Genomic DNA, 17293 nt, shown 5'->3' with positions numbered 1-17293 from the left:
CAGGAGTGAACTCACAGTCTAGTGGGGGAAGTCGCATCAGTATACATGCGCCATATAACACCCTAGGATGACATTTGGGATTGGAGTTTAGGTCGGGGTTTCAAGGTGGTACAAGGTGAACTACATAGTTAACTACGTGGACAGAGATTGATGAAAAGCAAAGATGGTGGATTCTCCACAAAAAAGACAAATTCACCCATGAAATGCTATTACATGAGCACTGTGCCTGAGATTCCTGTTCCATCACTTGCGTGAAGGTTGACATTTTATTTCCTTCTGTTAGCTTATGTGCAGCCCAGAGTATTATTCTTTGCCTGAGGACCTATGGAAGACAGCACAGAACTTTAACATTCTGGCGTAACAGCTGAGGGGGAGTTCTGGTTTGAGTTCTACTACAAGTGGTGAACTGACCTTGGATGTGTCGCTTCATTTCTAAGATGAGACAATAGCACAGGATGTGCCGACCTCTCAGAGCAGATCTGAGGATCAAATGAGATCATGAGAACGATGGTTTATATTTAAAAACTTTGAAAATTTTCTCAAATGACACTGAAGCACAAAGGAGTGCATATGTGTATAGGCCTTGAGGAATTACAGCAACAAATATAATTAAGTGGTTTTGAATATCAAAATCAAAGTCAATATCATTTGCATGTAGGAAACAGACCTACCTTGGGATAGGGCAGGTTGAGCTCCAATGAAGTAAATCTCACAATAAAACAAGTCACATTAATTTTTTTGTTTCCCAGTGCATATAAAAGTTATATTCACAGTATACTGTGGTCTATTAACTATGCAACAGCATTATGTCTAAAAAATAATGTACATATCTTAATTTAAAATATTGTTAAAAATTGAGTACAATCATCTCTGAGTCTTCAGCAAGTTTTAACCTTTTTGCTGGTGAAGGGTTTTGCCTCTACGTTGCTGGCTGCTGACTGATCAGGGTGGTGGTTGCTGAAGGCTGGAGTGACTCTGGTAATTTCTTAAAATAAGACAACAATGAAGTTCACCCACATTGATTGACTTTTCCTTTCACAAAATATCTCTTTCTACAAAATGCTGTAGAAAGATAGCATTTTACCCACAGTAGAACCTCTTTCAAAATAAGGGTCAATCCTCTCAAACTCTGCCACTGCTTTCTCAAGTAAGTTTATGTAATTTTCTAAATCCTTTATTGTCACTTCAACAACATTCACAGCATATTCACCAGAGTGGATCCCATGGCAAGAAATCACTTTCTTTGCTTATTCATATGAAGCAACTCCATATCCATTCAAGGTGTATCATGAGATTGCAGTAATTCAGTCACATCTGAAGGCTTTACTTCTAATTTTAGTTCTCTTAATATTGGTACTACATCTGCAGTTTCTTCATCTGCTGAAGGGTTGAGCCTCTCAAAGTCATCCACAAAGGCTGGGATCAACTTCTTCCAAATGCTGGCTACGTTAGTCTGTTTTTGCATTGTTATAAAGATATACCTGAGACTGAGTAATGTATAAAGAAAAGAGGTGTAATTGGCTCACAGTTCTCCAGGCTGTATAGGAAGCATGGCACCAGCATCTGCTTGGCTTCTGGTGAGGCTTCAGGGAATTTTTACTCATGGCAAAAGGTGAAGCAAAAGCAGGCATACTACATGGCAAGAGAAGGAGCAAGAGTGAGAAAGGGGAGGTCCCAGACTCTTAACCAACCAGATCTCATGTGAACTAACTTTGAGAGAACTCACTCATTACCAAGGGATGCTAAGCCATTCATGGCGGATCTGCCCCCATGATCCAATCACCTCCCACTAAACTCCACCTCCAACACTAGGGATCACATTTCCACATGAGATTTGGAGGGGACAAACATCCAAACTATATCACTGGCTAATGTTGGTATTTTGACTTTCTTCCATCTATGATAGATGTTCTTAATGGCATCTAGAATGATGAATCCTTTCCAGAATTTTGTCAATGTACTCTGCCAGGATCCATCATAGGAATCACTATTGATGGTAACTATAGCCTTATGAAATGTACTCCTTAAATAATAAGAGTTGAAAGCCAAAATAACTCCTTGATCCATGGGTTGCAGAATGGATGCTGTGTTAGCAGGCGTGACAATGACATTAACCTCCTTTGCAGATCTCTATTAGAGCTCTTGGATTATGAGCTGCATTGTCAATGAGCAGTAATATTTTGAAAGAAATCTTTTCTTCTGAGCAGCATGTTTCAATAGTGGGCTTAAAATATTCAGTAAACCATATGCTGTAAACAGGTATGCTGTTATCCATGCTTTCTCATTCCATTTATAGAGTACAGGCAAAGTAGATTTAGTCTAATTCTTATGGGCCTTAGGATTTTCAGAATGATAAATGTCCACTGGCTTTGACATTGGCCACCAGCTGCATTGGCCTCTAACGAGAGAGTTGGCCTGTCCTTTGAAGCCAGGCACAGACTTCTATTCTCTAGCTATTATAGGCTATTAAGTCATGAATGGCATCTTCTTTCAATAGAAGGCTATTTTTCCTACATTGAAAATCTGTTGTTTGGTGTAGCCACTTTCACCAATTATCTTAGTTAGATCTTCAGAATTACTTGCTGCAGCTTCTCCATCAGCACTTGCTGCCTCACTTTGCACTTTTATGTTATGAAGATGGCTTCTTTATTTAAACCTCATGAACCAACCTCTTCTAGCTTCAAACGATTCTTCTGCAGCTTTGTCACCTCTCCTAGCTTTCAGAAAATTCAAAGAGTTAGGGTCTTGCTCTGGACTAGGTTTTGTCTTCGGGAAATGTTGTGTCTGGTTTGATTTTCTATCCAAACCACTAAAACCTTCTCCATATCAGCAATAAGGTTGTTTTGCTTTCTTATCATTTGTGTGTTCACTGGAGTAGTACTTTTAGTTTCCTTCAAGAATTTTCCCTTTGAATTTACAACCTGGCTTACTGCTTGGCATAAGAGACTTAGCTTTTGGCCTCTCTTTGCTTTCGACCTGCCTTCCTCACTAAGCTGAATCACTTCTAGCTTTTGATTTAAAGTGAGAGATGAGTGGCCCTTCCTTTAACTTGAACACTAACAGACCAATGTAGGGTTATTAATTGGCCTATTCTCAGTATTGTGCCTCAGGAAATAGGGACATACAAGGAACAGGAGACAGATGGCAGAATGGCCCATTGGCAGAGCAGTCAGAGTACATGCATTTATTGATTAAGTTTGCTATCATATATGGGAGCACTTTGTGATGCCCCAAAACAATGACAATGGTAACATCAAAGATCACTGATCATAAATCACCACAACAGATAAAATAATAGCAAAAAAGGTTGAAATATTGCGAGAATTAACAACATTTGACACAGAGATATGAAGTTAGCACATTCTATTGGAAAAATAACACCCATAGGCTCACTGCAGGTTTGTCACAAACCTTCAATTTGTAAAAAACGCAATATCTGCAAAGCACAATAAAACGAGGCACAATTAAATGAGTATGTCTGTATATATGAGCATATAAAAACATATATACATACATATATGACATGTGTGTATATGCATTTATACATGCATATGTAATGGTTGTATATGCTAAGAAGAGAAAGAAAACAATAGGCAATAAGCAGTGATCTGATCACTGGAAGTTGCACTTGACTGATCTTCCGCTGTAATGGATGATTGGAAATTCATCCTCGAAAGCCAGCCTGCCTGAGCTTAACTAGTAGCACTCCCACTTATTGTTGTGTCATCTTAGGTTAGTCACTTCACCTTTCTAAGCCTCAGTTTCATCATCTGTAAAACAGACACATAACAGTGCCTTCCTTGTCAAGTTGTTGCAAAGATGAAATGACACAGTATTTACGTAAAGTGATTTGCAAAGTATTTGGCACACAGTAAGTGCTCAATAACTAGTAGTTATTGCTATTATGAAAATGTGTACTTTTTAAAAAAAAACCTTAGGGGAAATCCTCCAGTCTCAGAGATCAGAATACAAAAAGAATATTAAAAATATATGGGAATAGCTCTAAAACTTTCCAGATAAAAAGGCATTCATGCAAGAAAAATGAAACTTCTTCGCTGTGTTATGCTATAGATATATTGACATTATACAGAATTAACATTACTTTTCTAATAACAAAGAGCATCACTCATTCCCTAGACTCAAACAGCCAACTGGACTCTGGGGAAAGGCATATATTATGTTAGCAACCTGGAATAGAAACTCTCTTTGAAAGCTGCTCAATAAAGAGCCCTTAATGTACTACACATAATGTAAGGCAACATGTTTTGTAGTTAATGAACCTAGAAGCTAAAGCCATTGGTGTGGGTAAGAGAACAGCACTCCTTCCTCGATGCTACAAGGTAAATTAGCATCAAGTCCTGTGTCGTGAAACTTTCAATAAAGAACTGATTATATAAGGCATTAAGTCTTTCTCTAATTACAGCTATAAATATAGATAATCAAGTCATTCTGAGTACTAAAATCAATTTTGCTGTTTATGCTCTTTCCATTTTATATATTTAGCTGTTGACTTTTAACTTGAAGATATAAGCAGCTGGTGAAAAATATGCTTAGAATACTAATTATGTTGTCATGGGGGATACCAATATATGTTGCCTGTAGGAGAGTTAATAAGGATTGAAAACAGTATAATTGTTCTACCAATGAAAACACTATATACTGGGGGAACCTATGATTTCATTTTATAAATTAGATGCTAAATACTTTACTCTGGTGATTTTCAGTAGTGTCATCTCTATAATAAAGTTCCTTTTAACTGCTTAGTTGAATGTTATGTGGAGGCCTGAGGCTCAGATGAAGGCTTCTAGCCTGAATCTTAGAGTTTGCACATTTGGGTAATGTGAGGAGGTAAGAATGGGCCTACAGAAGAGACCCTGAGTCCCCTTACACAGCCATAAACATAGATGAGGACCACAGACATGCTGACACACCTAGCAACAGGTAGAACAAAGAATGGCAGGTCTGCTAAATTTGGCTCTATTCTACTTGTAGCTCAGAGACAGAATATGACCTTGCCTCCTAGAAAAATGTGGTCTAGTGAACTATCAGAGTAACCACACTCCTCTCTTGGAGAAGGTCGAGTAAAGGGTAGAGAGGCCAGCAGAGTGCCCACCAATACTCCATGTATGAGAAGAGGAATAGAAGGCTACGTGCATTCCCCCAGAAATCACTTCTTCCTCTGTGAATCTATAGGTCTCTTTGTTGACTTATTTATTCACGTATGAGTATTCAGTCATACAAAAGTATTTATTGAACACCTTCCCTGGTTAGGCATCAAGCTATGAGATGAGCTCAATCTACTGGTTTGCATATAATAGAATGTGCAATGATTGCTTCTTTAATCAAAGTAAGCTTAAAGAAAATTGCTTCCAGATTTTGGGAAGGAAGGAAGGAATGTTTTATTAGGCTTAGTATGTCTCCACTAAACATCAGGCTCTGTACTGGGCGTCTTACAAATATGATTTCATTGGTTCCTCAGAGAACTCCTATGTAGGCAGACAACTCAGCTTTACAGATGAAGCAATCAAGATTTGGACTGGTAAAGTGACTTGCTCGAGGTCACACAGTTTGCAAGAAGCCAAGCAGGGATTAAAATTCATGTCTCAGATGGCCTTTCTTCCTAACATTCAGCTTCTTCAGGTCTCTGTGTTTTCCCAGCCCGAGCTAGTGGCAGAAAAGCCAAAGCTCATTCTGCTGCCCTACAAATGGCTCTTGTCTCAATTTTTGCCTGTTTTTTTATCCCCCTCTCTGGCACTTTGAAAAAATGTGTTCCTGGCCGGGCGCGGTGGCTCAAGCCTGTAATCCCAGCACTTTGGGAGGCCGAGGCGGGCGGATCACGAGGTCAGGAGATCGAGACCTTCCTGGCTAACACGGTGAAACCCCGTCTCTACTAAAAATACAAAAAATTAGCCGGGCGTGGTGGCGGGCGCCTGTAGTCCCAGCTACTTGGGAGGCTGAGGCAGGAGAACGGCGTGAACCCGGGAGGCGGAGCTTGCAGTGAGCCGAGATTGCGCCACTGCACTCCAGCCTGGGTGACAGAGCGAGACTCCGTCTCAAAAAAAAAATAAAAAATGTGTTCCGTTCTTCAAGTTGTCTGGAGCAGGAGTACCGCATTTCAAACAGGCTAGGGATGTACCAAACAAGGCCAGGTCAGCACCAAGAGAGCAGTGGTGACTGGCCGGAGCCTGGCCTATTGCTCCTGGTTAAGAAAACACAAGAGAGTTTGTTTTCCATGCCCTTGTGTGACTAAAAGCTTAGAAAGTGTTAACAGGGAGTCTCTCTACTTTGTCTTCTCCTTTCCTAAGCCTAGAATTTCCCGAAGTATGTTTTAAGGGACATTTGACCTATGATCACGAAACATGTTCAAATAGGCTTTAGAACTTGGTTAAAATAAAGTTGGTATGGATTTGCAGGGGAAGGTGAATGATATCTCAGCACCCTCAAAAAACTGATAACCAATTTTAAGCATTGGTTATATTAATACACAAGAAAAATTAGTAACTAGAAATTTCTTTAGCAGTTATTCTGCATTTATAATCGATTCCGTTGTTACTTTCCTTAAGTGACAGTGAAATCTCAACTAAATAACAAACTTAATTGGAGAATATTGCATAGAAAATAACTTAATATTAATAATAGAATTTCCCAAAGTCTGTTTTAAGGGACATTTATCCTATGATCAAGAAACATGTTCAAATAGGTTTGGCAAATGCTACATGTTACATCCTTCAAATGCTTTATGATGTCCATCAGCATATAAAAGGTCTGAGAAGTTCTGCAGCAAAAACCAGGTAAATGAAACGCATTATCTTTCCTTGATCCGTGCCTTTCAACTAAACCATCATGCCCCCTGGAATGTCATTCCCGCCTACCCTGAGGATAAAAATCCTACTCATTTTTCAAGGTTGAGTTTTAAAAATATATAGATCCTCAGGCCCACGCCGAGAGAGTCTGATTTGGGAAAAGCCTAGAGAATTTTAAGTACCTTCTTAAGTATAGATTTTAAGTGACTTTAATTCTAATAACCAACTGCTGAATTCACAGCTCCTACCTTTGAGATTCTTCACATGCAGCCTCGAGTCTGAATCTAGGTTAGCACTCTATGTATTCAGGAATCCACAGGCTGAAATGTGTTTACATCAGCAAAATTAGCTTATGTTGCCAAATTATATTGGGAACTTTGTGTATCTAATGATACGACTTATAGTGGGGCATATTTAAATGAATGTCCCCCAAATGACTATTTTAAATTTTTGAAGCAGTTCTTATGATTCTCTTGGTGCCCTCAAGTCATGCAATACATGAAGCAGCCTGATGGGTCAGATCATTCTGGGGTCTCATCAGAGTTTAATCCAGGTCCAGTTCACCTAAGTCTGCACCTCTCCCTCTGAAGAGTCCTACAACCTTTTAGGACTTTTCAGCTTGGTTAAAACAAAGTTGGTATGGACTTTCAGGGGAGGGCGAATGACATTCCGCTACCCCCAAAAGACTGGCAATCAATTTTAAGCGCTGGTTACATTAATACACAAGAAAAATTGGTAAATTTCTTTAGCAGTTATTCTGCATTTATAACCAATTCCATTGTGACGTTCCTTAAGTGACAGTGAAATCCTAACTAAATAATGAACTTAATTGGAGAATACTGCATAAAAAATAACTTAAATATTAATAATGTATTAAAATAAATCCCAGGATCTCACAAAAACAAACAAAACAAAACAAAAACAAAACCGAAAACCTATGTAGGCAGTTATAGTAAAATCAGGAGCTTAGGCAGTTAAACTACCAATATCATAGAAAATAATATTTTCACATCTTTATCTCTGCTGTTGCAGACATCACGTACTTCAGCCTATAAGAGGAATGTGGTTTCTCAAACAAATGTTATATTGATCTTTTATTTTGTGAGGCACATTCTGATTCCCGCAACTAAGTCCATCTGGAACGTGGGAGTCACTGATGTGTGGGCTTGAGCATCAGCCAAAGGAGGAAAATTAATCGTAAGTGGATTATGAAAAATATTCCCTTGTAACCTATTTTAACAGGGCAGATGGAACAGGAATCTCCAGCTTGTACTTGGCTCTTGCTTCTGAGAGGCCTATTTAAGCCCAAGGTGAGATGATTTTTCACATCACACATATGCATCATGGAAAATGGGCATTCATTCCCATGCTGGGAAACCAAAATTCCATCTGTGTTGTTGGGCAGCGGCAAAATGGCATGCACACAGTGGCCTGAGGCTGCGCCCTCTTAAACATGGACCCCGTGAAGCTTGGCAAGATCATGCAGCTCTGGCATAGGCCTGTGGTTAGATGGGAGCCCCCTTGGGAAAACCACACCAAATGGTTGAACAGAATCCGTGGTGGCTAGTCAACTGTTCACTCTGCCGGTCAGGCTGGAATCATGTCATTCACAAGGAGAAAAGGGCAGGGGGACCTTTCACCTGGGGGCTCTGGGGAAATCCCTACGATTCTACAGTCAAAGAGGGCAAAGGTGGCTTGAGTTCCTGGAAACTCCAACCTGGCCTTCTTGGAATTACCCGGCTTGCTTGTTTTAAGTGATAGGATTGAGTGACATTCTTTAGGGGAATAGCAAGTGTTTCAATCTGGACAAAAGGCATTGTGTCCTGTGAGACTCCATACTCCCAATGATAGGATGAATTTTTTTCTCTTACAATATGTAATCAGTCCTGAGGCAGTGACATTACAGGAAAATAGAACATAAGCTGGAGTGTTCAGCTCCTTCTGGCTCTACCTTCATCTTTGTCCTCTGCTTCATATTATCTACTCTCTCCTCAAAGAAGTGTTTTCCTACATACAAGACAGGTGACCTAGTTCAAGGCTCCATTTGCACATAAGTCTTAAAAAAGTGCTTTGAGTACCTTGGGCCAAATTCTCTTTCTCATTTAATGTCTTTTGAGGGCCAATGATGTTCGAAATAAGGGATCAAGTACAGACTTTGACATAGTGACCACAAAGAATGGTGAAGACAGTCTGCTTTGCTATAAATAGAGTTCTCTTAACTCCTTGTGCGCATTGAATGGGTTCCAACCTATAACAAACACTCCGATCCCATGCATTCCCAAGTGCATATCCATCAAATCCAAACTTTAAACTTGAGTAAATATATCTGTCTCACAAAGTCCAAGGTATTTATTACAGGGATCACCCACTTCAGGAATTTAAACAATGTTCAGACCAAGGAAAAATTCCTTACCAGGGGTTTTAAACTCCATTTCCCCTCTCTCCAGCTGGCTAGCAGAGCCTGGCATGAAAGCAAGTGAACCAAGCGATTGCCATTCTTCCCTCCCTCAGTCCCTGACTCCCTAGCCTTTTTAACCCCTCCTTGCCCAACCACATGGACTCGCATCATTTACTAGAAAAATGCTGTAAGTTGGTGCCGAGCTGGCTGGAGCCCCCCAGCGGACTCATAGCAGGGTGATAAGAACAATTCTCCCCTCCCCGTACCCCCCTTCATGTCACACTTTGCAAAAATCAAATAAATAGATTTAAATTAGAAGATCATAAAAAAAGTAATTTTTGGTCTCTCTCTCCTGCCTCCCTTTCCCAGACCCCCCACCCCCAACCCCCACCCCCCTACTATCTTATAATAGGCTATTAATTCCAGCCATTTCAGACCGTCTGAAGTGTGGTGTGTAAACTGTGGCTGCATCAATCAGAGTTGTGTGTCTAGTTATTTCAAGCATTCCCTGTTGGCATAAAGAAAGGCTGGTTTGTCCTGCTCCAGCCCAAGTGCAGCTGAGATCTCCATTGATTGATAACTGAATGCATAGGGCTGGAAACTTCTACAGCTGGGACTGCAGGAGTAAGCACATCTGAGTAGTCCAAGGAGGGAGCGGGGAATGGTGGAAATGGATGGTGACAAGGCATTTTATCCAGTGAAGGCAGGTGGGAATCTGGACTTCACCATCGCTTGTCAACTGGCCTCACTGGCTCTGACTTCATGAGCTGAGTTGCTCCTTTCTGAAGATGTCTCACAAGGGCTTTGCAGTGTGTGCAGCAAATTCCCCAAACAACTCAACTCACCACCTCACAGCACCAGGTATGGTGGCATCATCTTTGTGACAACACAGGGGATTTCAAGGTGCTGATGTCCATGAGTGTTAGTGTCTTCACTCCCAACCAGTTATATCTAGGTGTTTTGTTAGTTGTTACTTTTTTGTTTGTTCGTTTTACCTTTCTCCTTGTAAAAACAAAACAAAACAAAAACAAACAAACCGACAAGAGCTAACTGTCTGGCACTCAAAATTCCTACCCTGTCATATCGTAAGTAACCTTTTCCAGACTAAAAAATGACAATAGGAAGTAGGTCCTCAATCAATGGAGCGCTTATTTTGATATCTTACTATGTATAAGTAAAATCCTGCAGACATCAAAGAACAGTGGTAGATGGTAGTCTGGGTGTAAGAGTTAGAAGATATTTGCTTAATACAAACGTGGATATAGGTTTTCTTCCTGTATTACTCTTCATTTCAAAAGGTGGGTGGGGGTGATTAGGAAACAGGAAAAGAAATTATGGCACAGAGAGAGATAATTAACTCCCTCCCACTTAATAAAAAAATAAAGAAAGAAGGTCCACTTAGGCTTATGTATCTTTTAGACTCATTTCGACCTAAGTAAAACCCATTCCCTGCCACTCCCTCTCAAATCCCCAGGGTTAAGCTTGGCTTTCAAACACTGACATTCAGTCTGGGGGAGGGGAAAGATGAAGGGAATCATAAAGGTGGGAGGAGGGACTCCACTAGGGAGATCAGTCTTTGTTCATCCTTATTCTCTGATGTGGGAGTCAGTGAATAGATTTGAGGGTGAGTAGGTAGGGGTCTGAGTGTCCCTGGAGACTTCTCTGGGCAAAACACAAACAGGGAGCTGTAGCTCTTGTGCTCTGTCTAATTATAGGACCCTTAGCAGGAATGAACAGCTGATCCATAGGCAGAAAACAACCATGAATCACCAAAGATGATGGGAAGAAGGGAGAGAGGCTGTCCCAAAGGCACAGAGAGACTCCAAGGAGGGGGAGCGCAAGTAATTGCACCAGGTCTAGCCAGAGAACCCTCAAGCAATTCACTAAAAAGATCACTGCTTGGAGGATTTGGAAGCCAACCTCAGCCTCTGCTCCCTCCTCCAATCCAGCTGTCCCAGAATGTGGCTGCTTTGCACACTTGGTAAAGATTCCAGGTGGCATCAGCTCCAGGGTCCCCTGGCTAGGCTGCCTGAGGCTTTGCAGTGAAGAGTGTCTCTGGAGGGCTGAGTGGGCTCACAAGTCTTTGAAGGGCTGCTGGCAAAGAGAGAACCCTGTGGACATCTGGCTCTGTGGCCAGCCCAGGAAATGAATGCAGCCTCCAGAGAATGAATGCAGTCCCTCCCCTCCCAAATGCACCACCCACAGTGTCAAGCTGACCCACGGATTCTTGGAAGGCAGCAATGGCACCTGATAGCACAGCAAGTACAGGGGAACCTGGCAGATGGCATGGACCTGCCTGGCCCCAGGACTCAACTGTATCAGAGAAAGGAGGCAGGAGTCCACCCTGATGAAGAAGGAATAGTCAGGGCAGATTGTGGAGAATGTCAGCCAAGTAATTAATATTTGGGATCAGTGGGTCTCAGAAATCTGAATTTTGACATTTCCCAGATGATACTTACTCATTCATTCACCAAATATTTATAGAGTATCTTCTCTGTGCCAGGCACTGTTCTAGGAGTTGGAGAGACAGTACAGTAGTAAGTTAAAAGGACAAAGATCTGGCTGGGTGTGGTGACTTACACCTGCAATCCCAGCGTTTTGGTAGGCTAAGGTGGGAGGAACGCTTGAGGCCAGAAGTTCAAGACCAGCCTGGGCAACATAGGGAGAACATGTCACTACAAAAAAAAGAAAATAAAAAATAGCTGGGCATGGTGGTATGCACTTTTAGTCTCAGCTACTTGGAAGGTTGGGGTGGGAGCATAAAAAAAAAAAAGACAAAAATCCTTGTTCTCCTATAATTTCCATTCTTGTGGGAGAGAGAGTGAAGTATATGGCAAGGTGGCACATTCTGAGTTCTATGGGGAAATACAAAGGCGTAGGAAGCACAGGTGTCTATGCAGTATAAACCAGGGTAGTAGGAAGGTTAAGGAAAGCCTCACTGACAAGGTGATACTTAAGCACATACTTGAACATGGTGGTGAAAGAAGCCATACCCATGTCTGGGGAAATACATTCCATGCAGGGGGAACAGAAGGCAAAGGGTGAAGGTAGGACTGTGTGGACAACTGCCAGGTGGCAAAGTGGCAGAGCCCAAGAGTGATGAGGAGTGACCAGAGAGGGGAGCCAGGAGCTGGCAGAGGACAGGCACACAGACAGATCCACAGGCAAGCTGACATTTGAGGACATTGTTCTAAAACTACAATTACTGGAGCTAGTTGATAAAATCCACTTTCACAAATTTTACTTAGGGTCAGATAGAGGCCCAGGGAATGGATGGAGAAAGCCAACCCACAAGTGTAACTGGCATTCTTGCTCTCAGCCTGCCCTCTAGGACCTTGTATCACAGTGGTGGGGACTGAAAACTAACCACACAGCATGACGTTTGCCAAGAGCTAAGTGTGCAGCGCCGACAACAGATGATACAAGTGCTCCAGGGAGGGATCAGTGTGTCCCTGTCTGCTGGCTGGTTCCAGAGGACTTCCTGAAATGGGCCTTGCCTGACCGGTAGTATCAGTTGTCAGGTAGTGCCTTTAAGACAGCATGGGACAAGAGCCAGCTGAGAAAGTGCTCCCACTCCAGCACTCCCTGGATGCCCCACATCAGCTCTCCAGGCCAAACAGCTTGTTTCAGCAAATACACCCCACGCTCCTGTCTCCAATTACTTGGCAGCTCCCCTGGCTCTTAATCCTGGGCTCAGCCTCTAGACTCTGAGTTGGCACCTGCCATGTTCTGCTCTTGGGACCAATAAGAGCTCTCACTGCCACCTCCTAGCACTGGGCATGGCAGCTTTCATGGCCCTGCCTTTTGTATCACACTGAGCTTGTCACCTGCTTGCTGCTTCCTGGTCCTGGACCTGCTGGATACAGTTCCTCCCAGCCTGATGTCTTGGCGTTTCACTTGACATGATAATTAAAAATCAGATAAGTGAAAGAGTGAGAAGAAGATGCTGCTTGCAATCAAGGATGTGGAATAAGAAAGCTACAGCAGTTGTTGAGGGACAGAGGAGTAGACATACCATTTTCCCTAAAGTTAAAAGGCAAATAAAAGGAATAGTGCATCACAGCCTTTCCAAAGGATGCATTCTTTCAAATTAGACAGGCATGCATTTGAAATCAAGTTCTGCTTTGTCTCATCAGAGGCGGAGTTATTTATCACGTTGAGATTAATTTTTCTCATTCATAAAGTGAGGATAATAATACTTACCTTTCAGAAAAGCAGAGAGTATAAAATAAACTATATTAATCATTCATATATATAACAAGAACATGGTAAGCTTGCAATTAAACACAGAGTTGTTTTTGTTTTTTGCTATTATTATTATTGCTCCTGATAACAGCAAATACCAAAGGATGCTGGGGATTAAGTTCTAGAAGATCTTGATCAAGGAGGTTAAATGTCACGGTGATAAATAGAAAAGCCAGGACAGAGACCCTCCTTGATTCTTTTGCTAGCCCTGCTAGCTAGGAGTTTCCTGCTTAAGACCTCAGGGTATGTCTGGGTAGAGTTTGCATTTCAATCACATGTTTCCCTGCTGTTTTCTGTCTTCTCATCTGTGCCTGGACAGTCTTAATGGGTCTGTGTGAAGACCCAGACTCAGTGTATGTGACCCAGCTGTGGACAGCCTCTTGTTTCAGAGGATTGGCCTCTTCTCAGAGGGATACCAAAATGAAGAAAACTTTTCCTTGGCAGTTTCTACAAAGTGAAATGCCAGTCCCCAGCGTTTGGAATTTTTTCCCCTTCTGTTCACCCACGCTGTTTATGGAAAATGAATCATGCCACTCATTCACACGAATGGAGAGGTAGTTTGGGGATAAACAACACAACTTCCTGGAATGCCCTTGGCTGCTCATCACACTGCTGTTATAACCATTGCTGTAGACCGTTGGTTTGCAGAGAGCCTCCTGGGGTATAGAAGGTGCTGCTTAGGTCAGAGGGAAAAACACAGGCTCCTGGCCCATCCACCAAGCTAATTAATCCTGGAGACAGGATTCCCGTCTGTACATTGTTCCTTCCCTGCCATGAATCACAACCACTGGCTCCAGTCTCCCCAGCACTAGTCCCTCACTTCCTTCAAAAGGGAGAGTGAGTACAAAAGGCCAGCGGAGATGGAAATAAGACAATGCTTCCTGGTACTTCTACCTTCAAATGGAGGGTTCCTAGTGAAGCCCTGAGGCCATTTCCCATGTTATGCATTTCCCCGGCAGTGCCAGTCCCTGCTTCCTTCAGAGACTCTCATTGAGTTTCTAACTCCTGAAAATATCTTTCTTGAGGATCAGCCCCTGCCACACCTGGTCCTGAGAAAGCTTTACCATGCCTGCTCTCCATTTCCTTCCAGGCCCCCCAAGATAAGTTTAAAAGTTGTTCTTATTCCAGAGACTTACATCAACTTGAGAAAATAGGGATGTATGTGTGTATGGTGGTGGTAGTAAGGGCAGGTAACTAGATATATAAATATGGGGACTATACATATATATATATGTATATATATATATAATTTTTTTTTACAGAGTCTCACCCTGTAGCCCAGGGTGGAGTGCAGTGGTGTGATTTTGGCTCACTGCAACCTCCGCCTCCCAGGTTCAAGAGATTCTCCTGCCTCAGCCTCCCAAGTAGATGAGACTATAGGCATGCGCCACCATGCCTGGCTAATTTTTGTATTTTTAGTAGACACGGGGTTTCGCCATGTTGGCCAGGCTGGTCTTGAACCCCTGACCTCAGATGATCCACCCGCCTTGGCCTCCCGAAGTGCTGGGATTACAGGCATGAGCCACTGCACCCGGCCTGTTAGGTTATTTTAATACATTTAATGAAGACTGGCATTAAACACATCCCTATACTTCCTGATGATCCACTTAGCTCCAGCAGCCTGTCTGCCTCCTGCAGACTCTGTCGCTCCCTCTCTGAGTTCTTATAGCTCTTATACGTACTCCTGTATTTGCATTGGTAATTATTGGCTTAGGTGTCTATCTTACTCTCTGGGCAGGTATCCCTGAAGGGGGAGGGAGCCTTCCTTCTTACTCCTGGAGGAGGAATACAGTAGGAGCTCAATAAATGTTGACTGACTGAGTGAATGGGTGCCTTCACTAATCATTTTCTTTGACTCCAAGGTCATTTTTTGAAGATTCTTCCATATTTGTTTTTCACGATGGAGCAAAGAAGGTGAATGAATCCCTCAGTCTTAGAACAAGAGGACACTTTCAGGACCTGGGATGGGGGCTTGCAAGGTCTTTTTTCTTCAACATAGCTGCCACCGATCCACGTGGATTTACCAGATCGGCCTGATCAGGGCCTCTCTCTGTGAACCCAATCTCTGCAGTCTAAGCTTCTGGATAGATCATCAGATTGACCAAAGTCAACGTACCCACTTGATTAGGATTACAAAGAGCAGCCTTGGGGGACTTGCTCTTGCCTGCTGCCTCCCCAGCACAAGCACCTTTAGGGTTTGTCACTGAGGCTGCCAACAGGGCAGAACAGGAGTAGCAGGGCAAGCTTGCCATAATGTGTTATTAACGTCTCTACACTGAGCCCTCGGGATGGCTTGGCGCTGTCTCCTGGGATCTCTAGGAAGCCCGCTCTGCCACTCTGATCAATGCCCATCTTACTTTTCTGCCTTTCTTAAATCTCCCACTCATCCTGCTACCCTCCATCCCTTTCCTTCTCACTTGGTGGATGTACTACTTCATAAAAATATTAGAAGGCTGGGCATCGTTGCTCATGCCTATAATCCAGCATTTTGGGAGGCTGAAGTGGAAGGATCACTTGAGGCCAAAAGTTGGAAAGCAGCCTGGACAACATAGTGAGATTTTGTCTCAATAAAACATTAAAAAATTAGCTGGATGTGGTGGCGTGCCTGTAGTCCCAGCTACTTGGGAGGCTGAGGCAGGAGGATTGTTTGAACCCAGGAGTTAAGAGTTATAGTGAGCTATGATTGTGCCACTGCACCCTAGCCTGGGCAACTGAGTGAGATGTCTCTGAAAAAAAAAATAATAATAATGATAATAATTTTAAATGGAATTAGAAGCTCTCTAATGGAAATTAAATTTTTCCTGCCAGGGCCCCACACCTCCCTGCCTCTGCACACTTCCTCTGCTCCTCTCCTTTAGCTCTCCTCTGGCCCAGGGCCAGGCCTTCAGATGATTTCTGGATGTGCCTCTTTGATGCTCTCTAAAGACGATTGTTTTCCTCGCTTTCTTTTACATCTCCAAACTCCCCCTGCCTTCTGGATCATTCCTCACAGTATTCAAGCAGGCTCGGTTCCCTCCATATTAAAATGAAAACAAAACAAGACTCCTTTGAAACCACATCTCAACAAAGGTAGTAATCCCTAGTCAAAATTCTAGAAGGAATGGTCTAAGCCTACTGTCTCCACTTATCCATTCACTCCTCAACCTCCCTTTCCAAATAGCCTCTACCCCTCTAAAGTAACTGCTCCAATTAGGGTGATGTTGGGATTCATTAGCACCTGTATGAAACCAGCATCATCATGCTAACAAGATGCCTCATAATAATAATGAAATATAGGCTTATCAACAAGTTGTGCGAATTCTAAAAGTGTTTGTGAAAACAAACAAACTAAACCAAAACGAAACAAGAGAAAACAAAGCTAAGAGCTTATAATGTCTATTGATATTCTAGATATGACAATTATCCAAAATGGTAGCTGGATATTCTAGATATGTCAATTATCCAAAATGGTAAATTAGTCTTGCAATTGATTATAACCACAAAAATACATTTCCTGTGAACTTAAAATAGCCTATGAAAAACAATTGCAAATTTCTTATTTAAGTTATTTAGTGAATATTTACTGAGTAATATGTGCAAAGACTTGAGTTTGAAATGGAAAAGGAATAACAAATACATAAACAACTTGTCCCAATTCATTAGGAAAAAAAGAGGAAAAACACCAACAGTTGCTGAAGGCCTGTCCTATCTGCCTGATGAGGTTATTACATTTCATTCTCCTAAGAGTCCTACACAGTAGTCACAGTAGTGATTACTATCCTCATCAGCCATTTTTTTTTTTTTTTGGTGACAGAGTCTCACTCTGTCATCCAGCCTGGCAGGATCTCCTCTCACTGCAACCTCTGCT

The 17293-nt window shown here is 42.2% G+C and overlaps 1 protein-coding gene across 2 annotated transcripts in view; it reads right to left on the bottom strand.

Moving 5' to 3' along the window:
• ANKFN1 (ankyrin repeat and fibronectin type III domain containing 1) overlaps positions 1-17293 on the bottom strand; it is a 354475-nt gene that overhangs the window by 322094 nt on the left and 15088 nt on the right. The window contains exon 2 of one of the 2 annotated variants that reach the window (XM_030827987.1): positions 412-479. The exons of the other annotated variant lie outside the window; for it this stretch is intronic. The gene's annotated coding sequence lies outside the window, so the exon portion shown is untranslated. The remainder of the gene's footprint in view (positions 1-411; positions 480-17293) is intronic. 2 annotated transcript variants of the gene reach the window in all.

The sequence above is a fragment of the Nomascus leucogenys genome, chromosome 14, assembly GCF_006542625.1.
Source record: "Nomascus leucogenys isolate Asia chromosome 14, Asia_NLE_v1, whole genome shotgun sequence".
Lineage (NCBI taxonomy): Eukaryota > Metazoa > Chordata > Mammalia > Primates > Hylobatidae > Nomascus > Nomascus leucogenys.
This window is presented reverse-complemented; position numbering and strand designations above follow the sequence as displayed.